The 22,056-nt window shown below is 40.7% G+C and overlaps 1 protein-coding gene across 6 annotated transcripts in view; it reads right to left on the reverse strand.

Annotated features, from left to right (window-relative positions):
* LOC126106409 (gastrula zinc finger protein XlCGF57.1-like) overlaps positions 1-22,056 on the reverse strand; it is a 327,990-nt gene that overhangs the window by 192,440 nt on the left and 113,494 nt on the right. The gene's annotated exons all lie outside the window — the stretch shown is intronic.

Here is a 22,056-nt window from a genome sequence, read left to right on the forward strand (position 1 = left end):
ACATGCAGCTGCTTTTATATTGTTTGTAATTAATCTCTGTGCAATTAGATCCATTAACAATCTTTCAGATATAACCAAGAAATTTTTTCAAAGTGTTGACCATGTATCTCTTTTTATGGCTATACCATACGAAGAGCAGTGCTTTGATCAGGAACAGTCTCTTCTAGCGCTTTAAATCAGAACTACAGAGAGACTTCGGTAATGGTCATATCAGTCTTCCTATAGATGAATATACAGACATTTCTGTCCCCAAATTGTTGGCTGTGTATTTTTCAAAACAACAAAGCAGAGATATTTCCACCTTTTTAGGAATTGGTCAGTTAGAACAGCGGAATGCTGAGTGTATTGTTACTGCAGTAAAGTCATTACTTTCAGATTATGTCATAGACATTAAACAAATGAGAGGAATTGGTAAGGATAATGCCTTAGTAATTGTGGGTATTAATAAGGGGGTTTACCAGAAACTGAAATGTGAGGTCCCTAATCTTGTATTGATCCCTTGTGTTTGCCATTCAGTTCAGTTAGCAGTGTCCTCTGCTGCCCACATGGCACCAAAGAATCTTGAGTTCTTAATTTGTGAAACTTATTCTTGGTTTTCTAAATCATCTTCTCGGCAAGCCATTTATAGGGAGTTGCTGAAAGCAATAAATAATGGAGCTTAACCCCTTAAACTTACCAATCAGACACAAGGTGGCTATCGATGGAAGTTGCTGTTAATAGCATTTTAAGTCAGTGGCTTGAACTACAGAGACATTTTGAAATGTCCAGACGTTAGACTGAGTGCTACACAGCTGAACTATTTATGTAGTATGCCATCAATAAGCTTTATCGTCTGTTTCTTAGACCAACTATAGAAGAATGTCAAAAGGTCAATAAATCATTCCAATCTAGTACAGCAGACCGTTCAAAGCTACTGCATGACTTAGTTCTTCTTATTGTAGGTCTTATGAGGAGGATTGTTGTCCCCAGTTATAAGGGGGATTTGCTAAGGGTAGACGATAGAAAATACAAATCCCCTTAATATTTACCTTGACCATGAAGTAGGTAAATGAAAGAACATAAAATGAAAGCAGAAAGCGAAAAAGTTATTCGCACTAGATGCGAAAATTTTCTGCTTTGCTTAGCAGAGGCGCTCCAGAGGCGACTGCCCAATAATATCAAGGTTTTGCAAAAAGTGTGCATAACTGCTCCAGAACAGTGTTTGAGGATGCTGAAAGAATGTATAATTCCACTAGCTCAGGAATTCCTATTACCTGACACAGAAATAACAAAAATTGAATTTCAGTGGTCAAAAAAAGTCAACAATACAGAAGAACTTTGGCAAGAGATCGCATCGTATAAAGACGCTAGTTCCCAAAAGCCTTTTCAGGAGCTCTCAGATTTTGCAATGATGCTTTTGGTGTTACCTGGGTCAAATGCTGAGGTCGAAAGAGCATTTAGCATGCTCAACAATGTCAAAACCTCCCTCAGGAACAAACTTCAAATCAATATGATAAACACAATTCTTACTGTGCGGGCCGGATTTAGGCGTGTGAACTAGTGCTGTCATAGTTACGTCTTATCAGGGTATGCTTTGAAGAAAATTGGCACAACAGCTGCGCACCGAGGAGACCAACAATCCAGCACGTCAAATGAAGAACAGGCAGCGGACGATGTGGATGAACTGTTCTTGTTTTAGTCAACAAAGGTGGGTAAATGTCTTTAAATTTGAAACTTCCTGACACATTAAAACAACGAGATGATCTGTCAGGAAGTTTCATGCCAGCGCACACTCCGCTGCAGAGTTAAAATCTCATTCTGGAAGCATCTCTAAATTTTTTCATCTTCACGTTTTAGTGGCGCAATGACTGTTCCATTAAATTTTGGGCGTGCTGTGCATGATTTTGGATTCTTCTTCTAATTTTTCGGCTGCATACTGTCCAGCCGTCTGTCTGTTGGCTCATTCTTCAGAATGAGAATTTTACAGCAGAAATATGAGAAAAAGAAGCTGAATGTGTGCGACTGCACGTCCGAAATTTAATGGAGCGTATTTACATTTGCTTGTTACTGTTCCATTAAAAAGTGATGTAGCTATATAATAACATATATTTTATATTTTGGCCAAGTTCGACAGATTTTTAAATGATTGTCGGTCTCTTAAGCTAGAAATGAGTATAACGTTTAAAATAAAATTTTAATTTCGTCTTTTTATTTGCAAGAAAATACGGAGATATCCGAGTCTGACGGATTTTAAATGTTTGTTCGATGCGTAAACAAAGAAATGAGTATAATGTTTTCAAATAAGTTTTATTTTCTCTTCATTTTTGCCAGAAAATATGGAGACATTTCATTTTTACGGATTTTTGGGTGTTGGTTTGACAGAAAAAATAATCACATGTTGGCAACAATGGGTGTACAGTGCGCCACTTACTATCAAAACTCCAATTATAATTATCGTAAAACTGGCTTGCACGCTTAGTGTCGCTATCTCTATGTACGCAGTCTTCAGACTAAAACTCCAATTACAGTTATAAAAAACGTCACAAAAGTAGGGTTTAGTAGCGTGATAAACGCTCAACTGTATGGAATATTTAACTGTTACAGTAATACATCAGTATGGTACATATAAATATGTATTTAAAAAAGTGACTGCATGTGGTATAAAAAACAGGATGTATAAAAGATACAAAAGGTATAAAAGATACAAAAGGTATAAAAGATACAAAAGGTATAAAAGATACAAAAGGTATAAAAGATACAAAAGGTATAAAAGATACAAAAGGTATAAAATAATTTTTATAAAAATAACTACGGCAATAAGTAGCAAAGTGATTCCAGTGCCTTCTGCAACATTGCCCCTTTGACGATAAAAATACAAGAGAAGAACGTAAACAAAAGGACAAATATGCTGCCTTTCGGGAGGTTTGGGATCTATTCAATGCCAACTGTACCTGATATTTTGCTCCCATGCAATTGGTTACCGTCGATGAGACTCTACTAGGGTTCTGAGGACGCCGTCGTTTCAAAATGTATCTCCCGTCCAAACTGGATAAGTACAGTCTAAAAATAATAGCACTTGTTGATGCGAAATGTTTTTATTTCTGTGGCAGAATACCGTACATGGGTAAAGAAACCACACAAAAAAGTGTGTTTGCCCTTACCAATCCAATACATTGTGAAAATTACCGTACCACTTAGTGGCAGTGGTCGGAATTTTACCTCTGATAATTGGTTTTCATCGATTGTTGGTGCAAAATGTTTTTATTTCTGTGACGTAATATCGTACGTGGGTAAAGAAACCACACAAAAAAGGATTAGTACCAATGCAGTATGTTGTGAAAATTACCGAACCACTTAGTGGAGTTAGAGTGAGCCATTCCGTGTTCGAGGCTGTTCGTGGTTGCCAAGACATATTCACAAAGGAGATGTGAGCCCCTGTAAGTCCCATCTTACAGCCCTCGCTCCTTCTTTGTATATTAGTCATTTTTAATCAGAAACATAATACCAATCAGAGATCTCTTCCGGAATACCGATCTCAAGAGTCGGCTTATTATTAGCCGGTTTGGCTAAGCTATCAGCCAGTTCATTCTCTGGGATCTCGACGTGGCCCGGGTTCCGGACAAAGGTCACTGGGCACCCACATTGTGCGAGTGCATACAGGGAATCCTGGAAAAGCTTAAAAAATGTTCAAGGAGTCACTGCAGATGTGAAAGGAATCACCGGTGCAGGAATGGATATGCTCATGAGCATGAGAGATGGCTACCAACTCTGCACAGAAAACACTACAGCCATCCAGCAAGATTGAGTCATCGGTACAGACTATTTCTGAACCCTGGGAACAGCCAGGGATGGAGAAAAATTGATAGTGGAGAGCCTTAGGCTAAATCAAGTCTTTCAGATCGTCTGTTTTTTCAAGACATAGCTGTGGTCGATGAAACTACTGGAGTTCAGAAAGGAGGGACTGGATGTGGATTGCAATCATTATCCCTGATCTGCGCCACTGTTGTGGGAGATGGATTTCCATGTTTGGAAAGAGGAGATACTAGTTCAGATGCTTCGGGGAGCTGCAAGAATGTGTAGTATACTTCACAAGCTGTTGCTGGTGCCTGGAGGGATGCAATGGAGGGATCCCACCCCCTATGAGTAAGCTGTTCACAGGACGGGTTCGAAAGGCGCCTGTTGCAAGTGGAAACCCACAGTGATGTATTGGATCTTGTATCCACAATGCCGAGGACGATGCCGAACCTTATGTCAGACCTCATAATCAAGATAGGACTGCATCAGGGCTTTGTAAAGCTGCAGAAGGGTAGTGTGATCTGCACCCCAACTGGTGTTACTCAGCTGGCAATTTCGCTTAAGCTGGTGAAGATGGGGAATCCAAGTCAATCGAGCATCGGAGACCAGTCCTAAAAAGCGATAAGTCTCCACTACATTGTGTAGTTGGTTGTTGACGTAAAGTTCTGGTTGTGGTGTGTGGTACAATGTCGACAGAAGTGCGCGATGCACATCTAGGCAGCTGAAAACCAAAACCCATGGGTGACAGCCCATGCCTGCACCTTTTGTATGGCGTCTTCCAGTGGATGTTCAGTGACAGCCCACTCAAGCAGCAATAGTAGAGACAAAAGTCGTCAGCATACAAGGAGGAGGATGCTGTGGGCTCCATAGCTGCTGTTAGACCATTGATGGCTACTACAAAGAGAGGTATACTCAGTAAAGAGCCCTGCAGTACCCCATTCTCTTGGATACTGGTAGTAATATGGAAGCACCAACTCAAACCTGGAAAGTATGGAGCAACAAAAAGTTCAGGATAAAAATCGAGAGGGGATCCCAGAGACCCCACTTGTGTAAGGCAGTGTGGATGAGGTGTCATCCTGTGGTGACAAGCCTTTAGCAAGTAAATGAAGAAGGCTATAAGGTGTTAACATCAGGCAAAAGCTATTGAGATGGCAGGCTCCATAAACCAGATTATCAGTAGTGGAACAGTTTTGATGAAAGCCACCCTGGAACACAGTCAGAAGACTGAGACTCAAGGGGCCACCACAGCTGCCAGCTTACCATGCAGTCAAGCACCAAAGAACATTGGTGAGATTAATTGGGTGATAACTATCCATCTCTAGAGAGTGCTTATACAAATTCAGTATTGGGATGATGACGCTTTCTCGCCACTGCAATGCAAACTTGCCCTTACTCCAGATGTGGCTAAAGGTGGCAAAGATATGACATCAAGATATTGTCTCCCACCAGGCAGGCCTGAGGAACGGGATTGCCAAATTAGCTACCGAAAGAATGACTGTACTTATGTTCTAGACTGTCTCATTGATATTTCCTTGCGGCATGGAGCCAAGGGCGACACTAGAGGTGAAAGCATCCCACCTGAGAGCCCATCTGGGCAGGCATCCACAGAAGCAATGCTGAGGGAAGATCGAGAAGTGGTCATTATCACTCAGGCCATCGTGTGGATGGATGGGAGAAGACATGGGCTAAAGATGGTAAGGTCAATGGCTGAGAAAGTTCCATGTACAACACTGATGTGTGTAAGGGCACCAGTATCCAGGAGGCGAAGGTCAAGTTGTGAGACTAAGTTTTCGATGTCTTTACAATGGCCAGTGATGTGGTTCACCGCACAGAGAGTTATGGGCATTGAAATCACACAAGATTAGAAAAAGTGCAGGGAGCTGAGAAACCAATGCAAACGATGTGTTCTGAGACACTTCAGCATCAGGAAGGAGGTAAACATTGCTGGTGGTAATATCCTGAGATGCCCTTACCAAAACAGCCACAGTCTACAAAAGTGTATTAAGAGACACAAGTTCACTACATGGTGCATCTAGAACACATGTGTAAACACCATCCGACACCTTGTCATAGATAGTATGATTCTTATAATATCCCCTGTATCCATGAAGGGCCAGGATCTCCGTTTCTGGAAACGGAGTCTCCTGTTAGGTAATGCAGGAGGCATGGGAAGTGCTTAGAAGATGTCCCAGCTCAGGCAGGTGGTGAAAAAAAACCACTACAAGTCAACTGGAGAATAATGTTGTTGATGTACTGTGAGGCTATGAAGGGACCAAGGAGGCAGGTTATTTGCCCTACGGTCACCTGCTGCCATGGGTTCAGGGGTTAAGGCATCAACGTACATGGGTTCTGGGTTCCTTTGTGTGGTGTGACCCGGGGCATCAGGGGCCACCGCAATCCCCACCTCAGCCAGAGAAGTGGAAGAAGTGAGATCTGGAGGCATGGAGGCCATTGGAATCTCCTACTTCTTGGAGGACTACTACTTATCTTTCCTATGCTTAGAGTATTTGGATGATTGTGAGGGCCTCTCTAAATCAGTTTAAGGTAATGATGATGATTGTGATGCCCTTCAGCCAGCAGGCTATGGCTCCTTCAGACACTGGCTGGTGTTCGGTTTTAGACCGGCAGAAGCCTTGGAAGGAAGTGTCCCTAGGGATGCCCTCCTGGCAAGAGACACCAGAGGAGGGTGATTTTTCTCTGGCTGGGAGGTGAGGACCAATGTCCCCGGAGGGTGGAAGGCCAACGATGCCAAAGTAGGTGTACGGGAAGCAGCAAGAGGAGAGCCCCCAACCATCAAAGGGGCAGGCTTGGTCAAGCAACCCCAAGGGCCCACTGTAAGAGGTGGTAACAGTTGGGAGTACTGTCACCAAAGGGGGCGATGTCGTCGTAGCTGCAACATGACACTGTTATACATGCTGGATGCAACTGGACTCCTAATATGTTAGTTTGTGCAGAGTCTTATATTCTTGTATTTTCTTCTCTTTCTGTAAAATGGCACAATCTGATGAGCAGAGAGAATGGTGCTTTCCACCATTAACACAGATTGAGGGAGAGGCACAAGGTGTGTTTGCATTCAGCAGTTATCCACAATCACTACATTGCAACACAAAGACATTTGCCGTATTTCAAATACTTGAAGCACAACATAGGGCGGGAACATATGGTTTCACACTGCATCGATATACCATCACCTCGGTCTTTTCAGGCAATGAATCGCCCGCCAAGGCCAAGATGAAGGCTCTGGTAGCAACCCTATTGTCCTTTGGCTGCCTATGGACATGACCAACAAAATTTACACCCTGTCATCCCAAGTTGGTGCATAGCCCATCATCAGATTGCAGGAGCATGTCTTCGTGAAAAATGATGCCCTGAACCATATTTAGAGTATTATGGGGAGTGACATCACCAGTAAGTGATACAACTTGTCACGAGCAAACAGTGCCAGTGACTGGGCAGGGGATGCTGTTTTGTTCAAAATTTATCTACTTTTTTTCCTTTTTCTTTTAAGAGATGGCTGAAACTTGTCTTCCAAGTTCTGCATAAACAATAAGGACTATTTGGCCAAGAAGAAATAGAGGGGAATATTTCTTTGCTTGTGGCTTAGCCCTACATTTCTCCCATGGTGCAGCCAAGGAAAGGAACATTTTAGAATCGTATCTCTCTGCATTAAACGAGGACTTCCTTTTGATAAAAACTGCTGGGGTTGTATGGCCACCAGTGAGAGGTATCTTCATCTGCCTCATTTCCAGATCATCCGCCAATTTGCCACCCATTCTGCTAGGGGGCTCTCCCCATGGTGCCACCCAGTCTCAGAAATGGCTACTTTGCCAGTTATCTATTGCTCAGAGTCCCTGTGCCCCAGTCACAATAGGTACATAGTCGTTGGCATACATGGATAGGTTTCAGATCAGGCACTAACTGTGTGATCCCTGCATGGTTAGGGGGCTACCACCGTGTAGGTACTTCACGACCCACCCGACAATGGGATGGCTCGCATACTGGGTTTTGGGTGCATTACCTTTTTACAGGAGAGGGTGTGAAAACGGAATGGCGCAAAGGTGGAGCATACACCACATTGGGCGACCTTCCCTGCACAATCCACACAACTGCGGAATTTTGAAAATTGGTTGCCCATCAAATCTAACAATGGGACCACACATTTATTTAATGAGAAGTTGTAGAAAATGCCGCAAGTGGAAACTCTAGTTCCAAATCATAAACCAGGTCCACACAGTGTCTGCACCAAGAAAACCATCCGATAGAGAGGCAGGGTGGAAAGGGATTGTGGAAAAATAAGCTCGCAGCATGGAAATGCTCCCAAGGCTGGGGCCCCATGGTTGCCAAGAAATATTCACAAAGGAGCTGTGAACCCCTGTAAGTCCAATCTTACAGCCCTTGCTCCCTCTTTGTATATTAGTCATCTTTAGTCAGAAACATCACTATAGGTGAAATTTGTTTTGTTTGGAGATGATACAAATGTGGAAATCAATACTAAATCATGCATAGCTTTAAAATGTTCAGTTAAAGAAATTTTAATGGACATCAAGAAATGAGTAAGAGTTATGTATTGGGCTCCCACCCATGTTTGATAATTGAGGTGTGATATATATATATTATGTGGCAAAACAGTCGACAAAGTTTTTTCTATCATATAAAACAACATTTCTTGATTTAACTTTCAATTTTATTAACTTATAAGGAACTCTGAAATCATTCAATCAATCAGAGAGCTTGGTTCATGTACTGTCATAATGACATCAGAGGCACTGGGTAACCAAAACAGAAAAAGAAACATTCAATTCAGATTTCACAATTCACCTTATAGGAGCCATCATCTCACATTGACTGTAGACCATTGTGTTTACCACAAAAGATACAAATTATGAGAAATGGCCTGAATTTAGTACATAAAATGAATATAGCTATGGCAGGAATAGAGGCGGTGGGAAAATCGGCACTAGAAATAATGTTGGAATCAAAATGGTACCGATTACACGTAAAAAACTGACAATAATCCATGATTTTCAAGAGATACGTAAGAATAGGAACCACCTTATTTCACACAACTAATTTTGGAAGTAATGTGCTGTCAGTTGGAATTAACCTAGAAAAGAGTATACTAAATGTGATTCATCTATAATGAAATTGTTTGTAAGGAGTATATCAACCAAAACATGAGCCCACAATTGGCAAATTAAAAATGATGAAGATGGTATGAGTATTCTGCTAAGTGAAATAGATACTTTCTTCACTTTTGGTGTTGCAGTGCACTGAAGCAAAGCGATAGTAATACACTCAGCAAAAACAACGAACTCCAAGGAATAATTTTGCTTTATAGTTGTTTTGGTTTGTACAGGTATAAAGGATCCAAGAACCTCACTACAATCACAAATAACTTTCAAGGAGACAAATACCGCCAAAAAGAGATCAATACAGAAAACGAGGCCTGCTACTACAACGTACATCTGTGACATGGAAGCAGGTGAAAAATTGTAAAAAAGAATTTTTTTTTTTTAAATATGTATGGAGCAAATTATAGACTACCAGATACTTATTTATGTATTTCATTAATGGTGCACCTGTGAATGAAATAATATATGAGTTGTCATCATACAGACACGATGCGCAATTAATGAAATATGGTACATTAATCAGTTTTTGCACTGCCTTGTTCATTGTAACTATCTTTTCATTGCAGACCACATTCCTTCAGCATTGTATATGCTCCTGTTTCTGGAGCCTTGAAATGAAGGCTATGATTTACAGATTGGTGCTTGAATCCTTAATCTGTTACACACTTACATGAACTGAAACAATCAAACACTATTGTTGTCTCAGGTAACCTATTTTCATTTATTATCTCTAAAAGTATCTCTTTTGGTTTCACTTGCACAACATGAAAAAGGCACCTATCATTGCCTCTTTCAACAGTGTCAAATGCCCTTCATGCTGTTGCATTGCCCTCCAATTTTTTTCCTTCTCCATATAGAGATTCATCAATTTCCACAATTAGGTCTTTCCCACGACATTCATTTTTCTCTTAACACATACAAATACAAACTTCTCTACTGTGCTCTTTCTAGCCAACAAGAGATTGATTGCCGAGTTGTAATTAGTACCAAATGTATTTGCCAGCGACAACCGTCTCTGTCATGGCCCAGTCCATATCGGCTCTTCTCCAGTAGGCGGCAAAGGGATACCATGATTATTGGAACCGCGTTTCAACCCTATGCTGTTCAACTGATGTTAGCAGAGGTGAAGAGGATCTGTTCGTGCTTGTTTAAAATACACTGCACAACAAAATTAAAGGATCACTTTTTCGTAAACCCGTAATTGTCTTCCACTGCAACACATAAGCTTGAAATTTGGCTCACAGGGGCCTGGAACCTTCCTCTAGGATGGTGCAAAAGGAAGACGCCGTGCTTTGTCATCGTCATTAGAAATGTTCCTGTCAGAAGCTTCGACACCACGTCAGCCGTCTGGCTCTAGCGCCTTAAATTAGGCAAACTGCACTAAAGGTTGTCTAAGAGATTACCCAACCCTCAGACATTAGAGAACCGCCAGGCTGATTTGGTTTTGAAATTTCTGAACGTACATTTATTTGTAGCGTGCTAAACAAAGTTGCAGGATGGCATCGAATGTGTTACCGAGCTCGGGCCCTTAGAAGGACTCTTTGCCGTTTTATTCACACACATGCTGGTGTTGTACTCTAGGTGAACATGCCACAGGAGGGCGGAAGAGAGGAGGGTTGAAGAAGCATACCTTTTGATCTTCTGGATTATGTTCATATTTCATCGAAAGATTTTGAACAGTCGGTAGAGATTCCAACCCGTATGCGAGAGCAAAAACTGCAGTCGCGCTGAACTCCAAAGCGGTGCGATCACATTTAATGGGAAAGCAGCCGCACAGTATCCTTAGAGAAGGGTGTCAGCAGGGTGTCAGCAATGTCAAGGATTGCCAAAATTTTCCAACAGGAAAGCATTACGTACTGTTGTTTTCGACCGCAAAGAGTGTGGAATCAGCACCTCAAAAGAAGGAATAGTTTCATTGGCACCCTTTATGCCACCCTCTGAGATGTTTTCGTGTCGATTCCCTGTGGCGGCGAAACCGAAATGTTTCCCTCGGCAACCCATAAGAAAACTGCGTGATTTCAATGCTGGGTGTGGCGATTCTGACCGCCATCATAGAGATGTCAAATTATGGGGTGAAATATGGGTAATAGGAGCTGCGACCATCTTATCGTCGAGTGAAATGTCCACAGTTGCAATGGGCAGAACTGTGATGAAATTTGACGCCAATGTGACATTATTCACGGCTCTTAGAACTCACATGAACTTTTATCTGTGGCATTGTTTTGCAAGTGTCGACACCTTGCTGTTTGAGCCTTGCTGAACCTGAGGGCGACTTCGCAAGGTGCCACACCTTTGAACTCCTACAGAGGAAGGTTGTAGGCACCCTTGACCCAAATTTCAAACTTATGTGGCACATTGGGAGGCAATTATGGGGTTTCAAAAACATGATCCTTTAGGTTTATTGCGCAGTGTTGTTGGCTGGTACGTTAATGGGAACCAGGTCATAAACTTTGATGCTAGATTTTTCCAACAGCCCATCAAACCACAAATATCGCTGGCTCATGATTATGTTGTAACGAAAGATGCTCCACTCTGGACGAGAGTGTTGATTTTGTGGAAGGTTGATTACAGCCTGTTCAAAGCATTCATTTTCTGGTATGTCTGCATCGATATACACTAGCTGCCTCAGGCACTAAATGCATGTCAGTCACAAAATGATTCTTAATGGTAGTTTGCAAACCAGGAACCTTTTCTTTCTGAACATCACTACCCCTTTCATGTGACACTTCCATATGACACTGACACTCAACCTCCTCTTTGGCACCACATTGACTGCTGACTGGCAGTGTTCACAACTTTTTTTCTTTTACGGCAACTCCCCTTAGCATGCACCAACCTCGAATCAGACTATACAAAAATTCCAAATCAACATGCTGCCTCACTTTTGAAGGCAGTACAAAAGCTCACTACATGTTTAAACCGATCAGTATCTGAACAGATGCTAAACTATTCACTTATGGAAAGAAGCCAAGGACAAAGCAAGTGATGTCACAAAAAGAAAGCAAACACTGAATGTTTAGCATCAATATCTCCAACTAATCACAAACCACACAATATAAAAATCTATATTATATACTGACAACACACCACTGCAAGGCAAAGCATTCTTTTACACACTGAAATTACAAAAGAAAAGCAACAAAATGATCAATGTGCATTGATACACAAGTAATGAAATATACGTCACTCCCATATTTGATGGCTCAGTTCCCATTCAGGAGAGAGGAAATTTTGCACTGTGACATGTCTATACATGTCTGATGGGGTATAAAATTTAATATTTAATGACAAGCACTTGAAACTGTTTCAAGTCAACCACTTCAACAATATTTTTACTATCACGTTCATTAGCGCCCACTAACAGCCAGGCTTCTGCATTCCAAACTAACCTACAACTTGGGCTACACTACAGTCAATCAACAAAGGTAGGTTTTGTACTATCACATTCGTTTGCTTGTCAACTCATAACCAAATTATTGCATTCTCATCTAACCTAGACCCTGGGTTAAGCTAGACCAGGCCAGACACAGAGAGTTTTTTTGTTATCAAATTCATTGACTTAGCTGCCTCTTGTCAAAACTGTTGCATTCCAACCTAACATAGGCCTCGCACTATGCTACAGATCCATCTGTTTTTGCACTCATTTATGTGTTAAGAATTTCATGCTAATTTGCAAGTCAGTGAGGTAACCATAGGGTCATAAACTGACATCCATATTTTGGAAATCACTGAAGTGAATGGCAGAGGATACCAACCAGGACATATTTTTAAATGCCTTAACAGTTTACTGAAACATTAAACTTTATTTTTTCCATTGTATTTTCACTAGACATGCCTTTTTTCAGAAATGGTTTGTTTTAATTACATCATAAGAGATACAAGAAGAAAGCTCTGAATTAGTTTAGAGATTTCAAAAATTTGTGTTTCTGTTGCAGGTTAATACGAAACACGCACTTTCTTTTGCCCATTGCTAAATAATGAACCAATAAATGAAGTAAAATCTGAACAGAGATAAAATTATCTAAAATGAGTAGATGGTTTACTTCAAATGTGAAAAGAACGTCCACACAATGCCCCTGTTGTGTTGTCAAACAATAAATGAGAAGTTATGGCAGGACTAGCAGCCATGCCTCCCCATTGATGTCAGTTTTCAGGGATGCTACTGCAATACAACTGATAAATGATTTAATCAAATGTGATGGCAGCTTTAACCATGACAAAATGTAGAATTTGGCTATAGCAATAGTTAGCTCTGACAGACAACGATATAGTGAGAGGGTTTGCGGGGTGTCAAAATCATAGTAAATCTTACAGTATCTTGCCTTTCAACTAAATTCTTTATTAGTGTTACACTGTTCACTATACCTGAAATGATTATACACAGGATTTAAAAAAGTAAGCTTTTATTACACGAACATAAACAACATACTGTATACGTGGACAGTTAAGTAACATTTGAATACTAAAACAAACTCTAAGCTTATATATATTATATATTTTCCTGCATGTGTATTTCATGCATGGTCTTCAGCTTTTTATTTTGAACTGCTCCGTATGATATACATGTGGAGTTGGAATCTCTGAGCCATATTTGCTGAGACGTAATAGATGGCTGCTGCCTAACTTCAAATGCCTAAAGCCATCCAAAGAGTACTTCAAACAGATAATATTACAACCCAAACAAATTTTATGTCCTAATATATCAGCACCTGCTCCAAGATCAGCTGAGAGGGGCATCCCCTAAGAGCCTGTTTATATGTGCATTATTGAACATAAAGTTTTAAATAACTACACTCCTGGAAATGGAAAAAAGAACGCATTGACATCGGTGTGTCAGACCCACCATACTTGCTCCGGACACTGCGAGAGGGCTGTACAAGCAATGATCACACGCACGGCATAGCGGACACACCACGAACCGCAGTGTTGGCCGTCGAATGGCGCTAGCTGCGCAGCATTTGTGCACCGCCGCCGTCAGTGTCAGCCAGTTTGCCGTGGCATACGGAGCTCCATCGCAGTCTTTAACACTGGTAGCATGCCGCGACAGCGTGGACGTGAACCGTATGTGCAGTTGACGGACTTTGAGCGAGGGCGTATAGTGGGCATGCGGGAGGCCTGGTGGACGTACCGCCGAATTGCTCAACACGTGGGGCGTGAGATCTCCACAGTACATCGATGTTGTCGCAAGTGGTCGGCGGAAGGTGCACGTGCCCGTCGACCTGGGACCGGACCGCAGCGACGCACGGATGTACGCCAAGACCGTAGGATCCTACGCAGTGCCGTAGGGGACTGCACCGCCACTTCCCAGCAAATTAGGGACACTGTTGCTCCTGGAGTATCGGCGAGGACCATTCGCAACCGTCTCCATGAAGCTGGGCTACGGTCCCGCACACCGTTAGGCCGTCTTCCGCTCACGCCCCAACATCGTGCAGCCCGCCTCCAGTGGTGTCGCGACAGGCGTGAATGGAGGGACGAATGGAGACATGTCGTCAGCGATGAGAGTCGCTTCTGCCTTGGTGCCAATGATGGTCGTATGCGTGTTTGGCGCCGTGCAGGTGAGCACCACAATCAGGACTGCATACGACCGAGGCACACAGGGCCAACACCCGGCATCATGGTGTGGGGAGCGATCTCCTACACTGGCCGTACACCACTGGTGATCGTCGAGGGGACACTGAATAGTGCACGGTACATCCAAACCGTCATCGAACCCATCGTTCTACCATTCCTAGACCGGCAAGGGAACTTGCTGTTCCAACAGGACAATGCACGTCTGCATGTATCCCATGCCACCCAACGTGCTCTAGAAGGTGTAAGTCAACTACCCTGGCCAGCAAGATCTCCGGATCTGTCCCCCATTGAGCATGTTTGGGACTGGATGAAGCGTCGTCTCACGCGGTCTGCATGTCCAGCACGAACGCTGGTCCAACTGAGGCGCCAGGTGGAAATGGCATGGCAAGCCGTTCCACAGGACTACATCCAGCATCTCTACGATCGTCTCCATGGGAGAATAGCAGCCTGCATTGCTCGAAAGGTGGATATACACTGTACTAGCGCCGACATTGTGCATGCTCTGTTGCCTGTGTCTATGTGCCTGTGGTTCTGTCAGTGTGATCATGTGATGTATCTGATCCCAGGAATGTGTCAATAAAGTTTCCCCTTCCTGGGACAATGAATTCACGGTGTTCTTATTTCAATTTCCAGGAGTGTATAATCCAGTAGCATTTACAATTACATGCATTTTCTAAAGTATGATATTCAGTATCATGTCACACTAATCCATGAAAAACATAATACTTCTAAAGCTATTAAATTTTTCCTAACACATAATTTTTAATGCTTATTACACACCATAACAGATGTCTAACATAACATAATAAAGAAACTATTACAGTTATGTCAAAAGCACTTTCCAATTTTTTTATTGCTGAACAATATGAAATTTATTCAGTAAGGAATATAATTAGTCCACACAACTTTTATCTCACCACAACAAAGAATGCCTTTGTTTTAATGTTTGCCACATCAACTCATATCAAATTTGTGACACTGTCTCCATGGAAGACTGTACAATTTTTAGAGGTAAAGGGGGATAAATGGGCCCCCACTTGGTTTTTTTTATATAACACATTTTATTTTTAGTAGAATCACCTGAAATTAACATAAAACATTTCTCTAGTATGTCCTGCAATAGTTACAACATGTCTTGGTTCAACCTTTTTAATATTTAAAACAAAATTTTATTTTTTTCCTGATAGTCTGCATTTTGTTGCGTCACGAACTTGTGCTGGTAATATGGGCCCCAAGGTAGTTTGAGATAAAAAGAAACAAAAATTTGAAAAAAAATAATTTTATTTAATTTTTGTGTATAATGAAAGAAAGATTCACTCTGAACATTGTTAATTAGTCTACTGGCAGAATGATTTTCATAGCCTATGCCTAGTCTATTTACAATAGTCACACACATAAGCATCTTTTTCACATCCAGAGCATTAGTTGTGAGCCCACATCTCACAGGCTATACATTGGACCCAAAGTTCACCTTTTGTGTCCTTTGAAAAAAAAACCTTCACAAAATAGACATACAGCGTCATCAACATCAGGAACAGAAACACCAACTTCAATGTCTGGGAGTGATTCTCCCGAATCAAAACCTACACTTGCCTCTTCACCTTCTTCATCTGATTCATGTTCATACACTAACTTATTTCTCCTACTTGTTCTAGAATTTGATTGTTTTTCATTGCCGTCATTATTCATTGTACTGCTCTTTTCTTTCCGTCTTGTTTCTTCTTAGTTTTCTTATTTTTCTTTTCTTCTGCCTCTTCTAGTGCACATTTATAAGGAGAATAAGTTACAACAGCTTAAGTAATGGGTTTAGGGCCTTTGTTTGTAAATTTTCTTTTTGGTCTTAGTATCGGCAATATGTCTTGGGGAGAAACATGACCAAAATGTTGTTGGAAGAGCATCCTGAGGGCCCAGCTTCTGGCAAGTCTCTTGCAGATGGTGTAGTTAATGTCAATGATGTGCCAGGATAAATGCATTGAGCTGATTGACTTAAAGGCTTGTCCTTAGGAATTCGCCCTTTACTGGCTTTCAGAGCATCTACAGTCAGACTTTGAACATCAATATCTTCAGAGGGAGCAAAGTCAATATCATTAAACACTTTGCGATTTACAGGAAAAATTCCTGTGACTCTGAACCCTGAAATGGCTATTTCAGCTGTTTGACATTTCAGGAATGCATTCCCAAGTAACTCAGCAATATCATATGGTCCAAGAGGCCTATTGTTGTGCAGCATCCATTGCCTTATGTAGTCGCTAAAATGATTCTTAAGGGGTCCCTTGAAGCTCCTATCTAGTGGTTGCAGCTTGTGTGTAGTGTGCGGAGGCAAGCTAGCTATTGTAACATGGTGTTCACGAGCTATGTCAATTACGTCAATATTCTTTGTGTGGGTAAGGTAGCCATCTAAAATAAGCAAAATAGGATCATCTTTTGATGGCTTTGTTTTAGAGATAAAATGGATTAACCAAACAGTGAAAAGGTTGCTCTGAATCCAACGAGAGGGATGACACCTTCCTATAGAGCCAGACAGAGCCCCTTTAATCAGTGTATCCTTCATATTTTTCCTGGGGAAAATTAGCATTGGTGGGACGAAAGTACCAGACGCCCTCATGCAGAACACACACATTACAAGAGATCCTCTTTCAGCTGCAGATAATGCACCAACTTGCCTTTTTCCCCTCAGGCCGATGACACGAGAAATTTTGCTTTGAACGACACTAAGGCCTGACTCATCTTCATTAAAAACTCTGTCCACAGGATATTTGTAGTTACTGAACGCAGCTTCTAGTAAATTGAAGAAATTGTCGACAGCTTGTTTATTAAACCCATTAGCACGTCAAATCGAAGTTGCGGATGGTTTCAAAATAGACAGAATATTTTTGTGCCATGACATAAAATGGTCAAACCAAGCTCGACCAGCAACTTTGCCCTTTACAAATGGATGAGGGACTTTATTTCTTGTGCAAAGCTGGTAGACCATGCACCTGAAATCATTTCTGGTAAGGCCGTAGAATTTGGATTCCATAATGAGAAGATATTTAACCAGTTTGTCCTCAAGTCCCTGTGGTAAAACTGGTGGACGGCCCAATTTAATATTAACTATTTCTTCGACCGGTTTGTCGATTTGTGAAAGCCTTTGGAGCGTAGAATGAGGCACAGAGTACACTTTAACCACTTTTTTCAACCCCATTTTTTTCTCTTTAATAGCTACAATAGCATTTGCCATATTTGCTTTGACCCACGATTTTACGGGGCCCATAATACCAGCAGCAAAAGGGGCCCATATATCCACCCTCGCCATCTTGGGAAAAACTATTTTGCCTACGGTTAGCTTGGTTCACAATCGACATTAATTAATGTAAAACGGCATCCCAACAACAAGCCAAATATGTACCTTTCCTTAATTTTACTAATAGCATGTTAAAAATTTGAGTTTTATTCAAGTAAACACTAACCTTTCAAACTTTTGATGACAGTGAAAAAATTCACAGCACAACTACTCACAAACCATGACAGCTACTATGTCTGCGCATTCTACAGTGAAGTTTGGCAACTAGTTCTAGTAGTTCATGTGCTCTCCGCTAGAATTCGTGGCCTGTAGTTGCAAATATGTAGGGGGCTCATAATACCAGCAGGGACCCATTTTTCCACCTTTGCCTCTACTTGTTAGAGTCAACCATCTCTTTTTACACCACAGATCATTTTGAATTTTGTTTTGATCTTCTGATGACTTTATCAGACTGTTAACAGCAGTATCAACTACGCCTACATCTATATCCACAATTTGCAAATGGCCGCAAAGCATGTGGCAGAGTTATGTCCTATTGTACCAGTCATTAGGGTTTCTTCACTTTCTATTCACGTATGGAGCATGGGAAGAATGATTGATCGAATGCCTCTGTGCGCGCTGCAATTATTCTAATTTTTTCTTCACATCCCTATTGAGCAATGATAGGGGGTTGTAGTATATTCCTAGAGTCATCACTTAAAGCTGTTTCTTGAAACTTTGTTAGTAGACTTTCTTGTGATAGTTTGCATGTATCTTCAGGAGTCTGCCAGTTCAGTTTCTACAGTATGTCAGTGGCACTTTTACATGGATTAAACAAACCTGTGAGCATTCATCATGCCCTTCTCTGTATAGATTCAATATCGCCTACTAGCCCTATTTGGTATGGGTCCCACACACTTGACCAATATTCTAGAGTGGGTCACCCAAGTGATTGGAAGCCAATCTCCTATGTAGACTGATTGCATTTCATGAGTATGCTACCAATAAACCCAAGTCTACCACCAGCTTTATCCACAACAGAGCTTATGTGATCATCTCATTTCATATCCCTACAAACTTTTACACCAAGGTGTTTGTATCAGTTGGCTGATTTCAAATATAACTCCTTGATATTACAATCATTGAATACCACGTTTTTTGATTTTGTAGAGTGCATAATTTTGCATTTTTGAACATTTTAAAGCAAGCTGGCAGTCTTTACACCCCTCTGAAATCTTATCAAGATTTGACTGAATATTTATGCAGATTCTTTCAGACAGTACTTCATTATAGATAGCTGCATCATCTGCAAAACTCAAAAGCTAATATTAATATTGTCCGCAAGATCAGTGATATAGAACATGAATAGCAAGGGTCCCAGTACACTTACCTGGGGGCACATTTTAAGTTAATTCTACACCTGAAGATGACTCTCCATCAACATAACAAGCTGTGTCCTCCTTGCCAAAATGTCCTTAATCCAATCATAAATTTATCTTGATACCCCATGTGAACAAACTTTTGACAATAAGTGTACGTGTAGCACTGAGTCAAATACTTTTCAGAAATCAAGAAATATTGCATCTACCTGACTACCTTGATGCAAAGCTTTCAGTATGTCATATGAGAAAAGTCTGAGTTGGGTTTCACATGGTCGATGTTTTCAGAACTAATGCCAGTTGGCATGGAGGAGGTCATTCTGTTCAAGAGACCTCATTACAATTGAGCCAGAATATTTTCTAAGATTCTACAATAAATTTATGTCAAAGATATTGGATCATTTCTACTACCCTTCTTGTAGATTGTTGTTACCTGTGCTTTCTTCCAACTACTCAGCACAGTCTTTTGTTCGAGGGATCTACAGTGGATTATTGTTAGGTGAGGGTCTAACTCAACTGCAAATTAGGTCAATTTTAACAATTTCAGCTGTTTCTCAACACTGCTGTCACTAATACTGATTGGACTCATCTTTTCACTGGTATGAGGATTAAATTAGGGCAATTATCCTATGTTTTCCTTTGTAAAGTCCACAGCTCATGGTCTTGTGGTAGTGTTCTCCTGGGTCCAATTCGCTGTGGGGTCAGGGACTTTTCCTGCCTCGAGATGACTGGCTGTTGTTATGTCGTCTTCATCATCATCATTCATCCCCATTACGGTTGGTGGCAGGCAATGTCAAACCACCTCCTCTAGAATCTTCCCTAGTACAGCAGTATGGGTCTCCCACATCATCCCTTAAGTTCCTCAGAGTATGGGATCTCATCATCATCATCATCATCATCATCATCATCATCATCATTCCTTTGTAAAAGAACATTTGAAAACAATTATGCATTTCAGCATTTGCTTTACTACCCCTAATTTCAGTTCCTGTCCCATTCATTAGGGACTGGACCCTGACTTTGGTGCCACTAACAGTCTTTACACATGAGCACAATTTCTTTGGATTTTGTGAAAGATTATTTGACAACATTCTGCTACAGTAGTCACTGAAGGCTTCACACATTGCCCTCTTGATAGCCGAACATGTTTCATTCAGCACATTTCTATCTGCATCATCTAAGAGGGTAGTTCAAAAAATTATCTCCTATTGTTTACATCGATTAAGAACAGCAGAGTGACTATTAACACTTCTTGGGGAATTCCAAATATAACTTAGGTTTCACTAGAAGACTTCAAACGAATTACTACCAACTGTGACATTCCTGACTCAAGCTCATCTTACAAAAATTAAAATTTTACATAAAACCCGAGTAAAAACCTGTTTTCATATGTTGTCCACATTAAGTTTTACACACTTTCAAATGTGCTATATTTTTGAACTTCCTTTCAATTTTCCACGTACAATACAGCTGAAATTGTCCCACTTAGTGCTTTTATTCATAATGCACAGAAATAACCTTGGCCTCAGACTGCTAATGCACATTTATATCACAGAAGGACAGCTACAATTCAGTTTTGAGGACTGTGCTTACTCTTTCTTTGTTGACCCTTCACTAATTGGGACCACGTGACAATCAATTTTACAGTTCATACCATCCTTATTGTTACTCCTATTGTTCTGCCTACTCAGCAACAGTGGTCATTAAAATACAGGTCACCTAAGTAACAATACAATACACATTTTACAACATTTGCTGAAAACTGTTGTATATACTGTAGCTATTTGTGTAGTAGCATCCGTACTGTAGTGTGTCCACATGTGTGAAGTTAATTTTAAAGTGTTACATGTATGTACATGTAACTGTGTGCTTCTTAATGTTTTAATTCATACATTACAATGAATGACAGCAGTAAGAGAAAGTTTGTGCCATTGAGTGTGAATCTGGAGGATTTGAAAAGACTAAACAAACGAGAGGCATTGAAAAACAAAATTGCTGCTGAGTATGGAGTTGGTGAAGTGACAATTGGAGATTGGCATAGAAACAGAGGAAAAACTGAGAAGTTTTCATCAAACAAGTGTTCTATTTCATGATTTGAAGAGAAGTCAATGAAGAAATCTAAGTATCAAAAAATGAGTGAAGCTTTGTTTATTTGGTTTACTTAACAAAGACAAAAAGGAAATCTGATTTAAGGGCCTATTCTACAACAAAAAACTGTATTTTTTAGAAACAAGTTAAAGGAAGGCGAGGACAATTTTACTGCAAGTTCAGTATAGTTGGATAGGTGGAAGAAGCAATACAGTGTAAGGTAGCTTGAAATTTGTGGTGAAAAACTTTCTGCAGATTCTCAAACTATTATACAATTTTGTGAGAAATTAAGAAAAATTATACAAGAAGAAAATCTTACTCCTGATCAACTGTATACCTGAAATGAAACAGGTTTACTTTATAAAATGCTTCCATCTAAAACTCTAGCCTCAAAGAAGAAAAGGCTGTCCCGGGCTACAAAGAATGTTAAGAGAGGTTAACAGTTCTTGCTGCAGTGAATGAAAGTGGAGACCATACACTGGAGCTGCTGGTAACCAGGAAATCTGCTAACCCCAGAGCCTTAAAAATTATCACTGCTTTGCACTGCCTATTACAAATGTCCACCACAAATCTGCTTGGATGGACAAAAATATTTTTAAGAAGAGGTTTTTCAAAGATTTTGTTCCAGAAACTGAAAGATACCTAAAGAAAAAGTGCTTGCCTTCCAAAGCAATCTTAACGCTTGACAATGCTGGTTCACACCATAGTTTGCTTCAAACACTTCTACAAACAGAAGGTGAAGAAACCAACAATTTTTTTAAAAAAACCTACAATGAAAAATATAGTTTACTTGATAGCCAATTCGTGGTCTGAAATATAAGCAGACACACTAAAAAAGTCATGGAACCAG

Source organism: Schistocerca cancellata, chromosome 10 (assembly GCF_023864275.1).
Source record: "Schistocerca cancellata isolate TAMUIC-IGC-003103 chromosome 10, iqSchCanc2.1, whole genome shotgun sequence".
Taxonomy (NCBI): domain Eukaryota; kingdom Metazoa; phylum Arthropoda; class Insecta; order Orthoptera; family Acrididae; genus Schistocerca; species Schistocerca cancellata.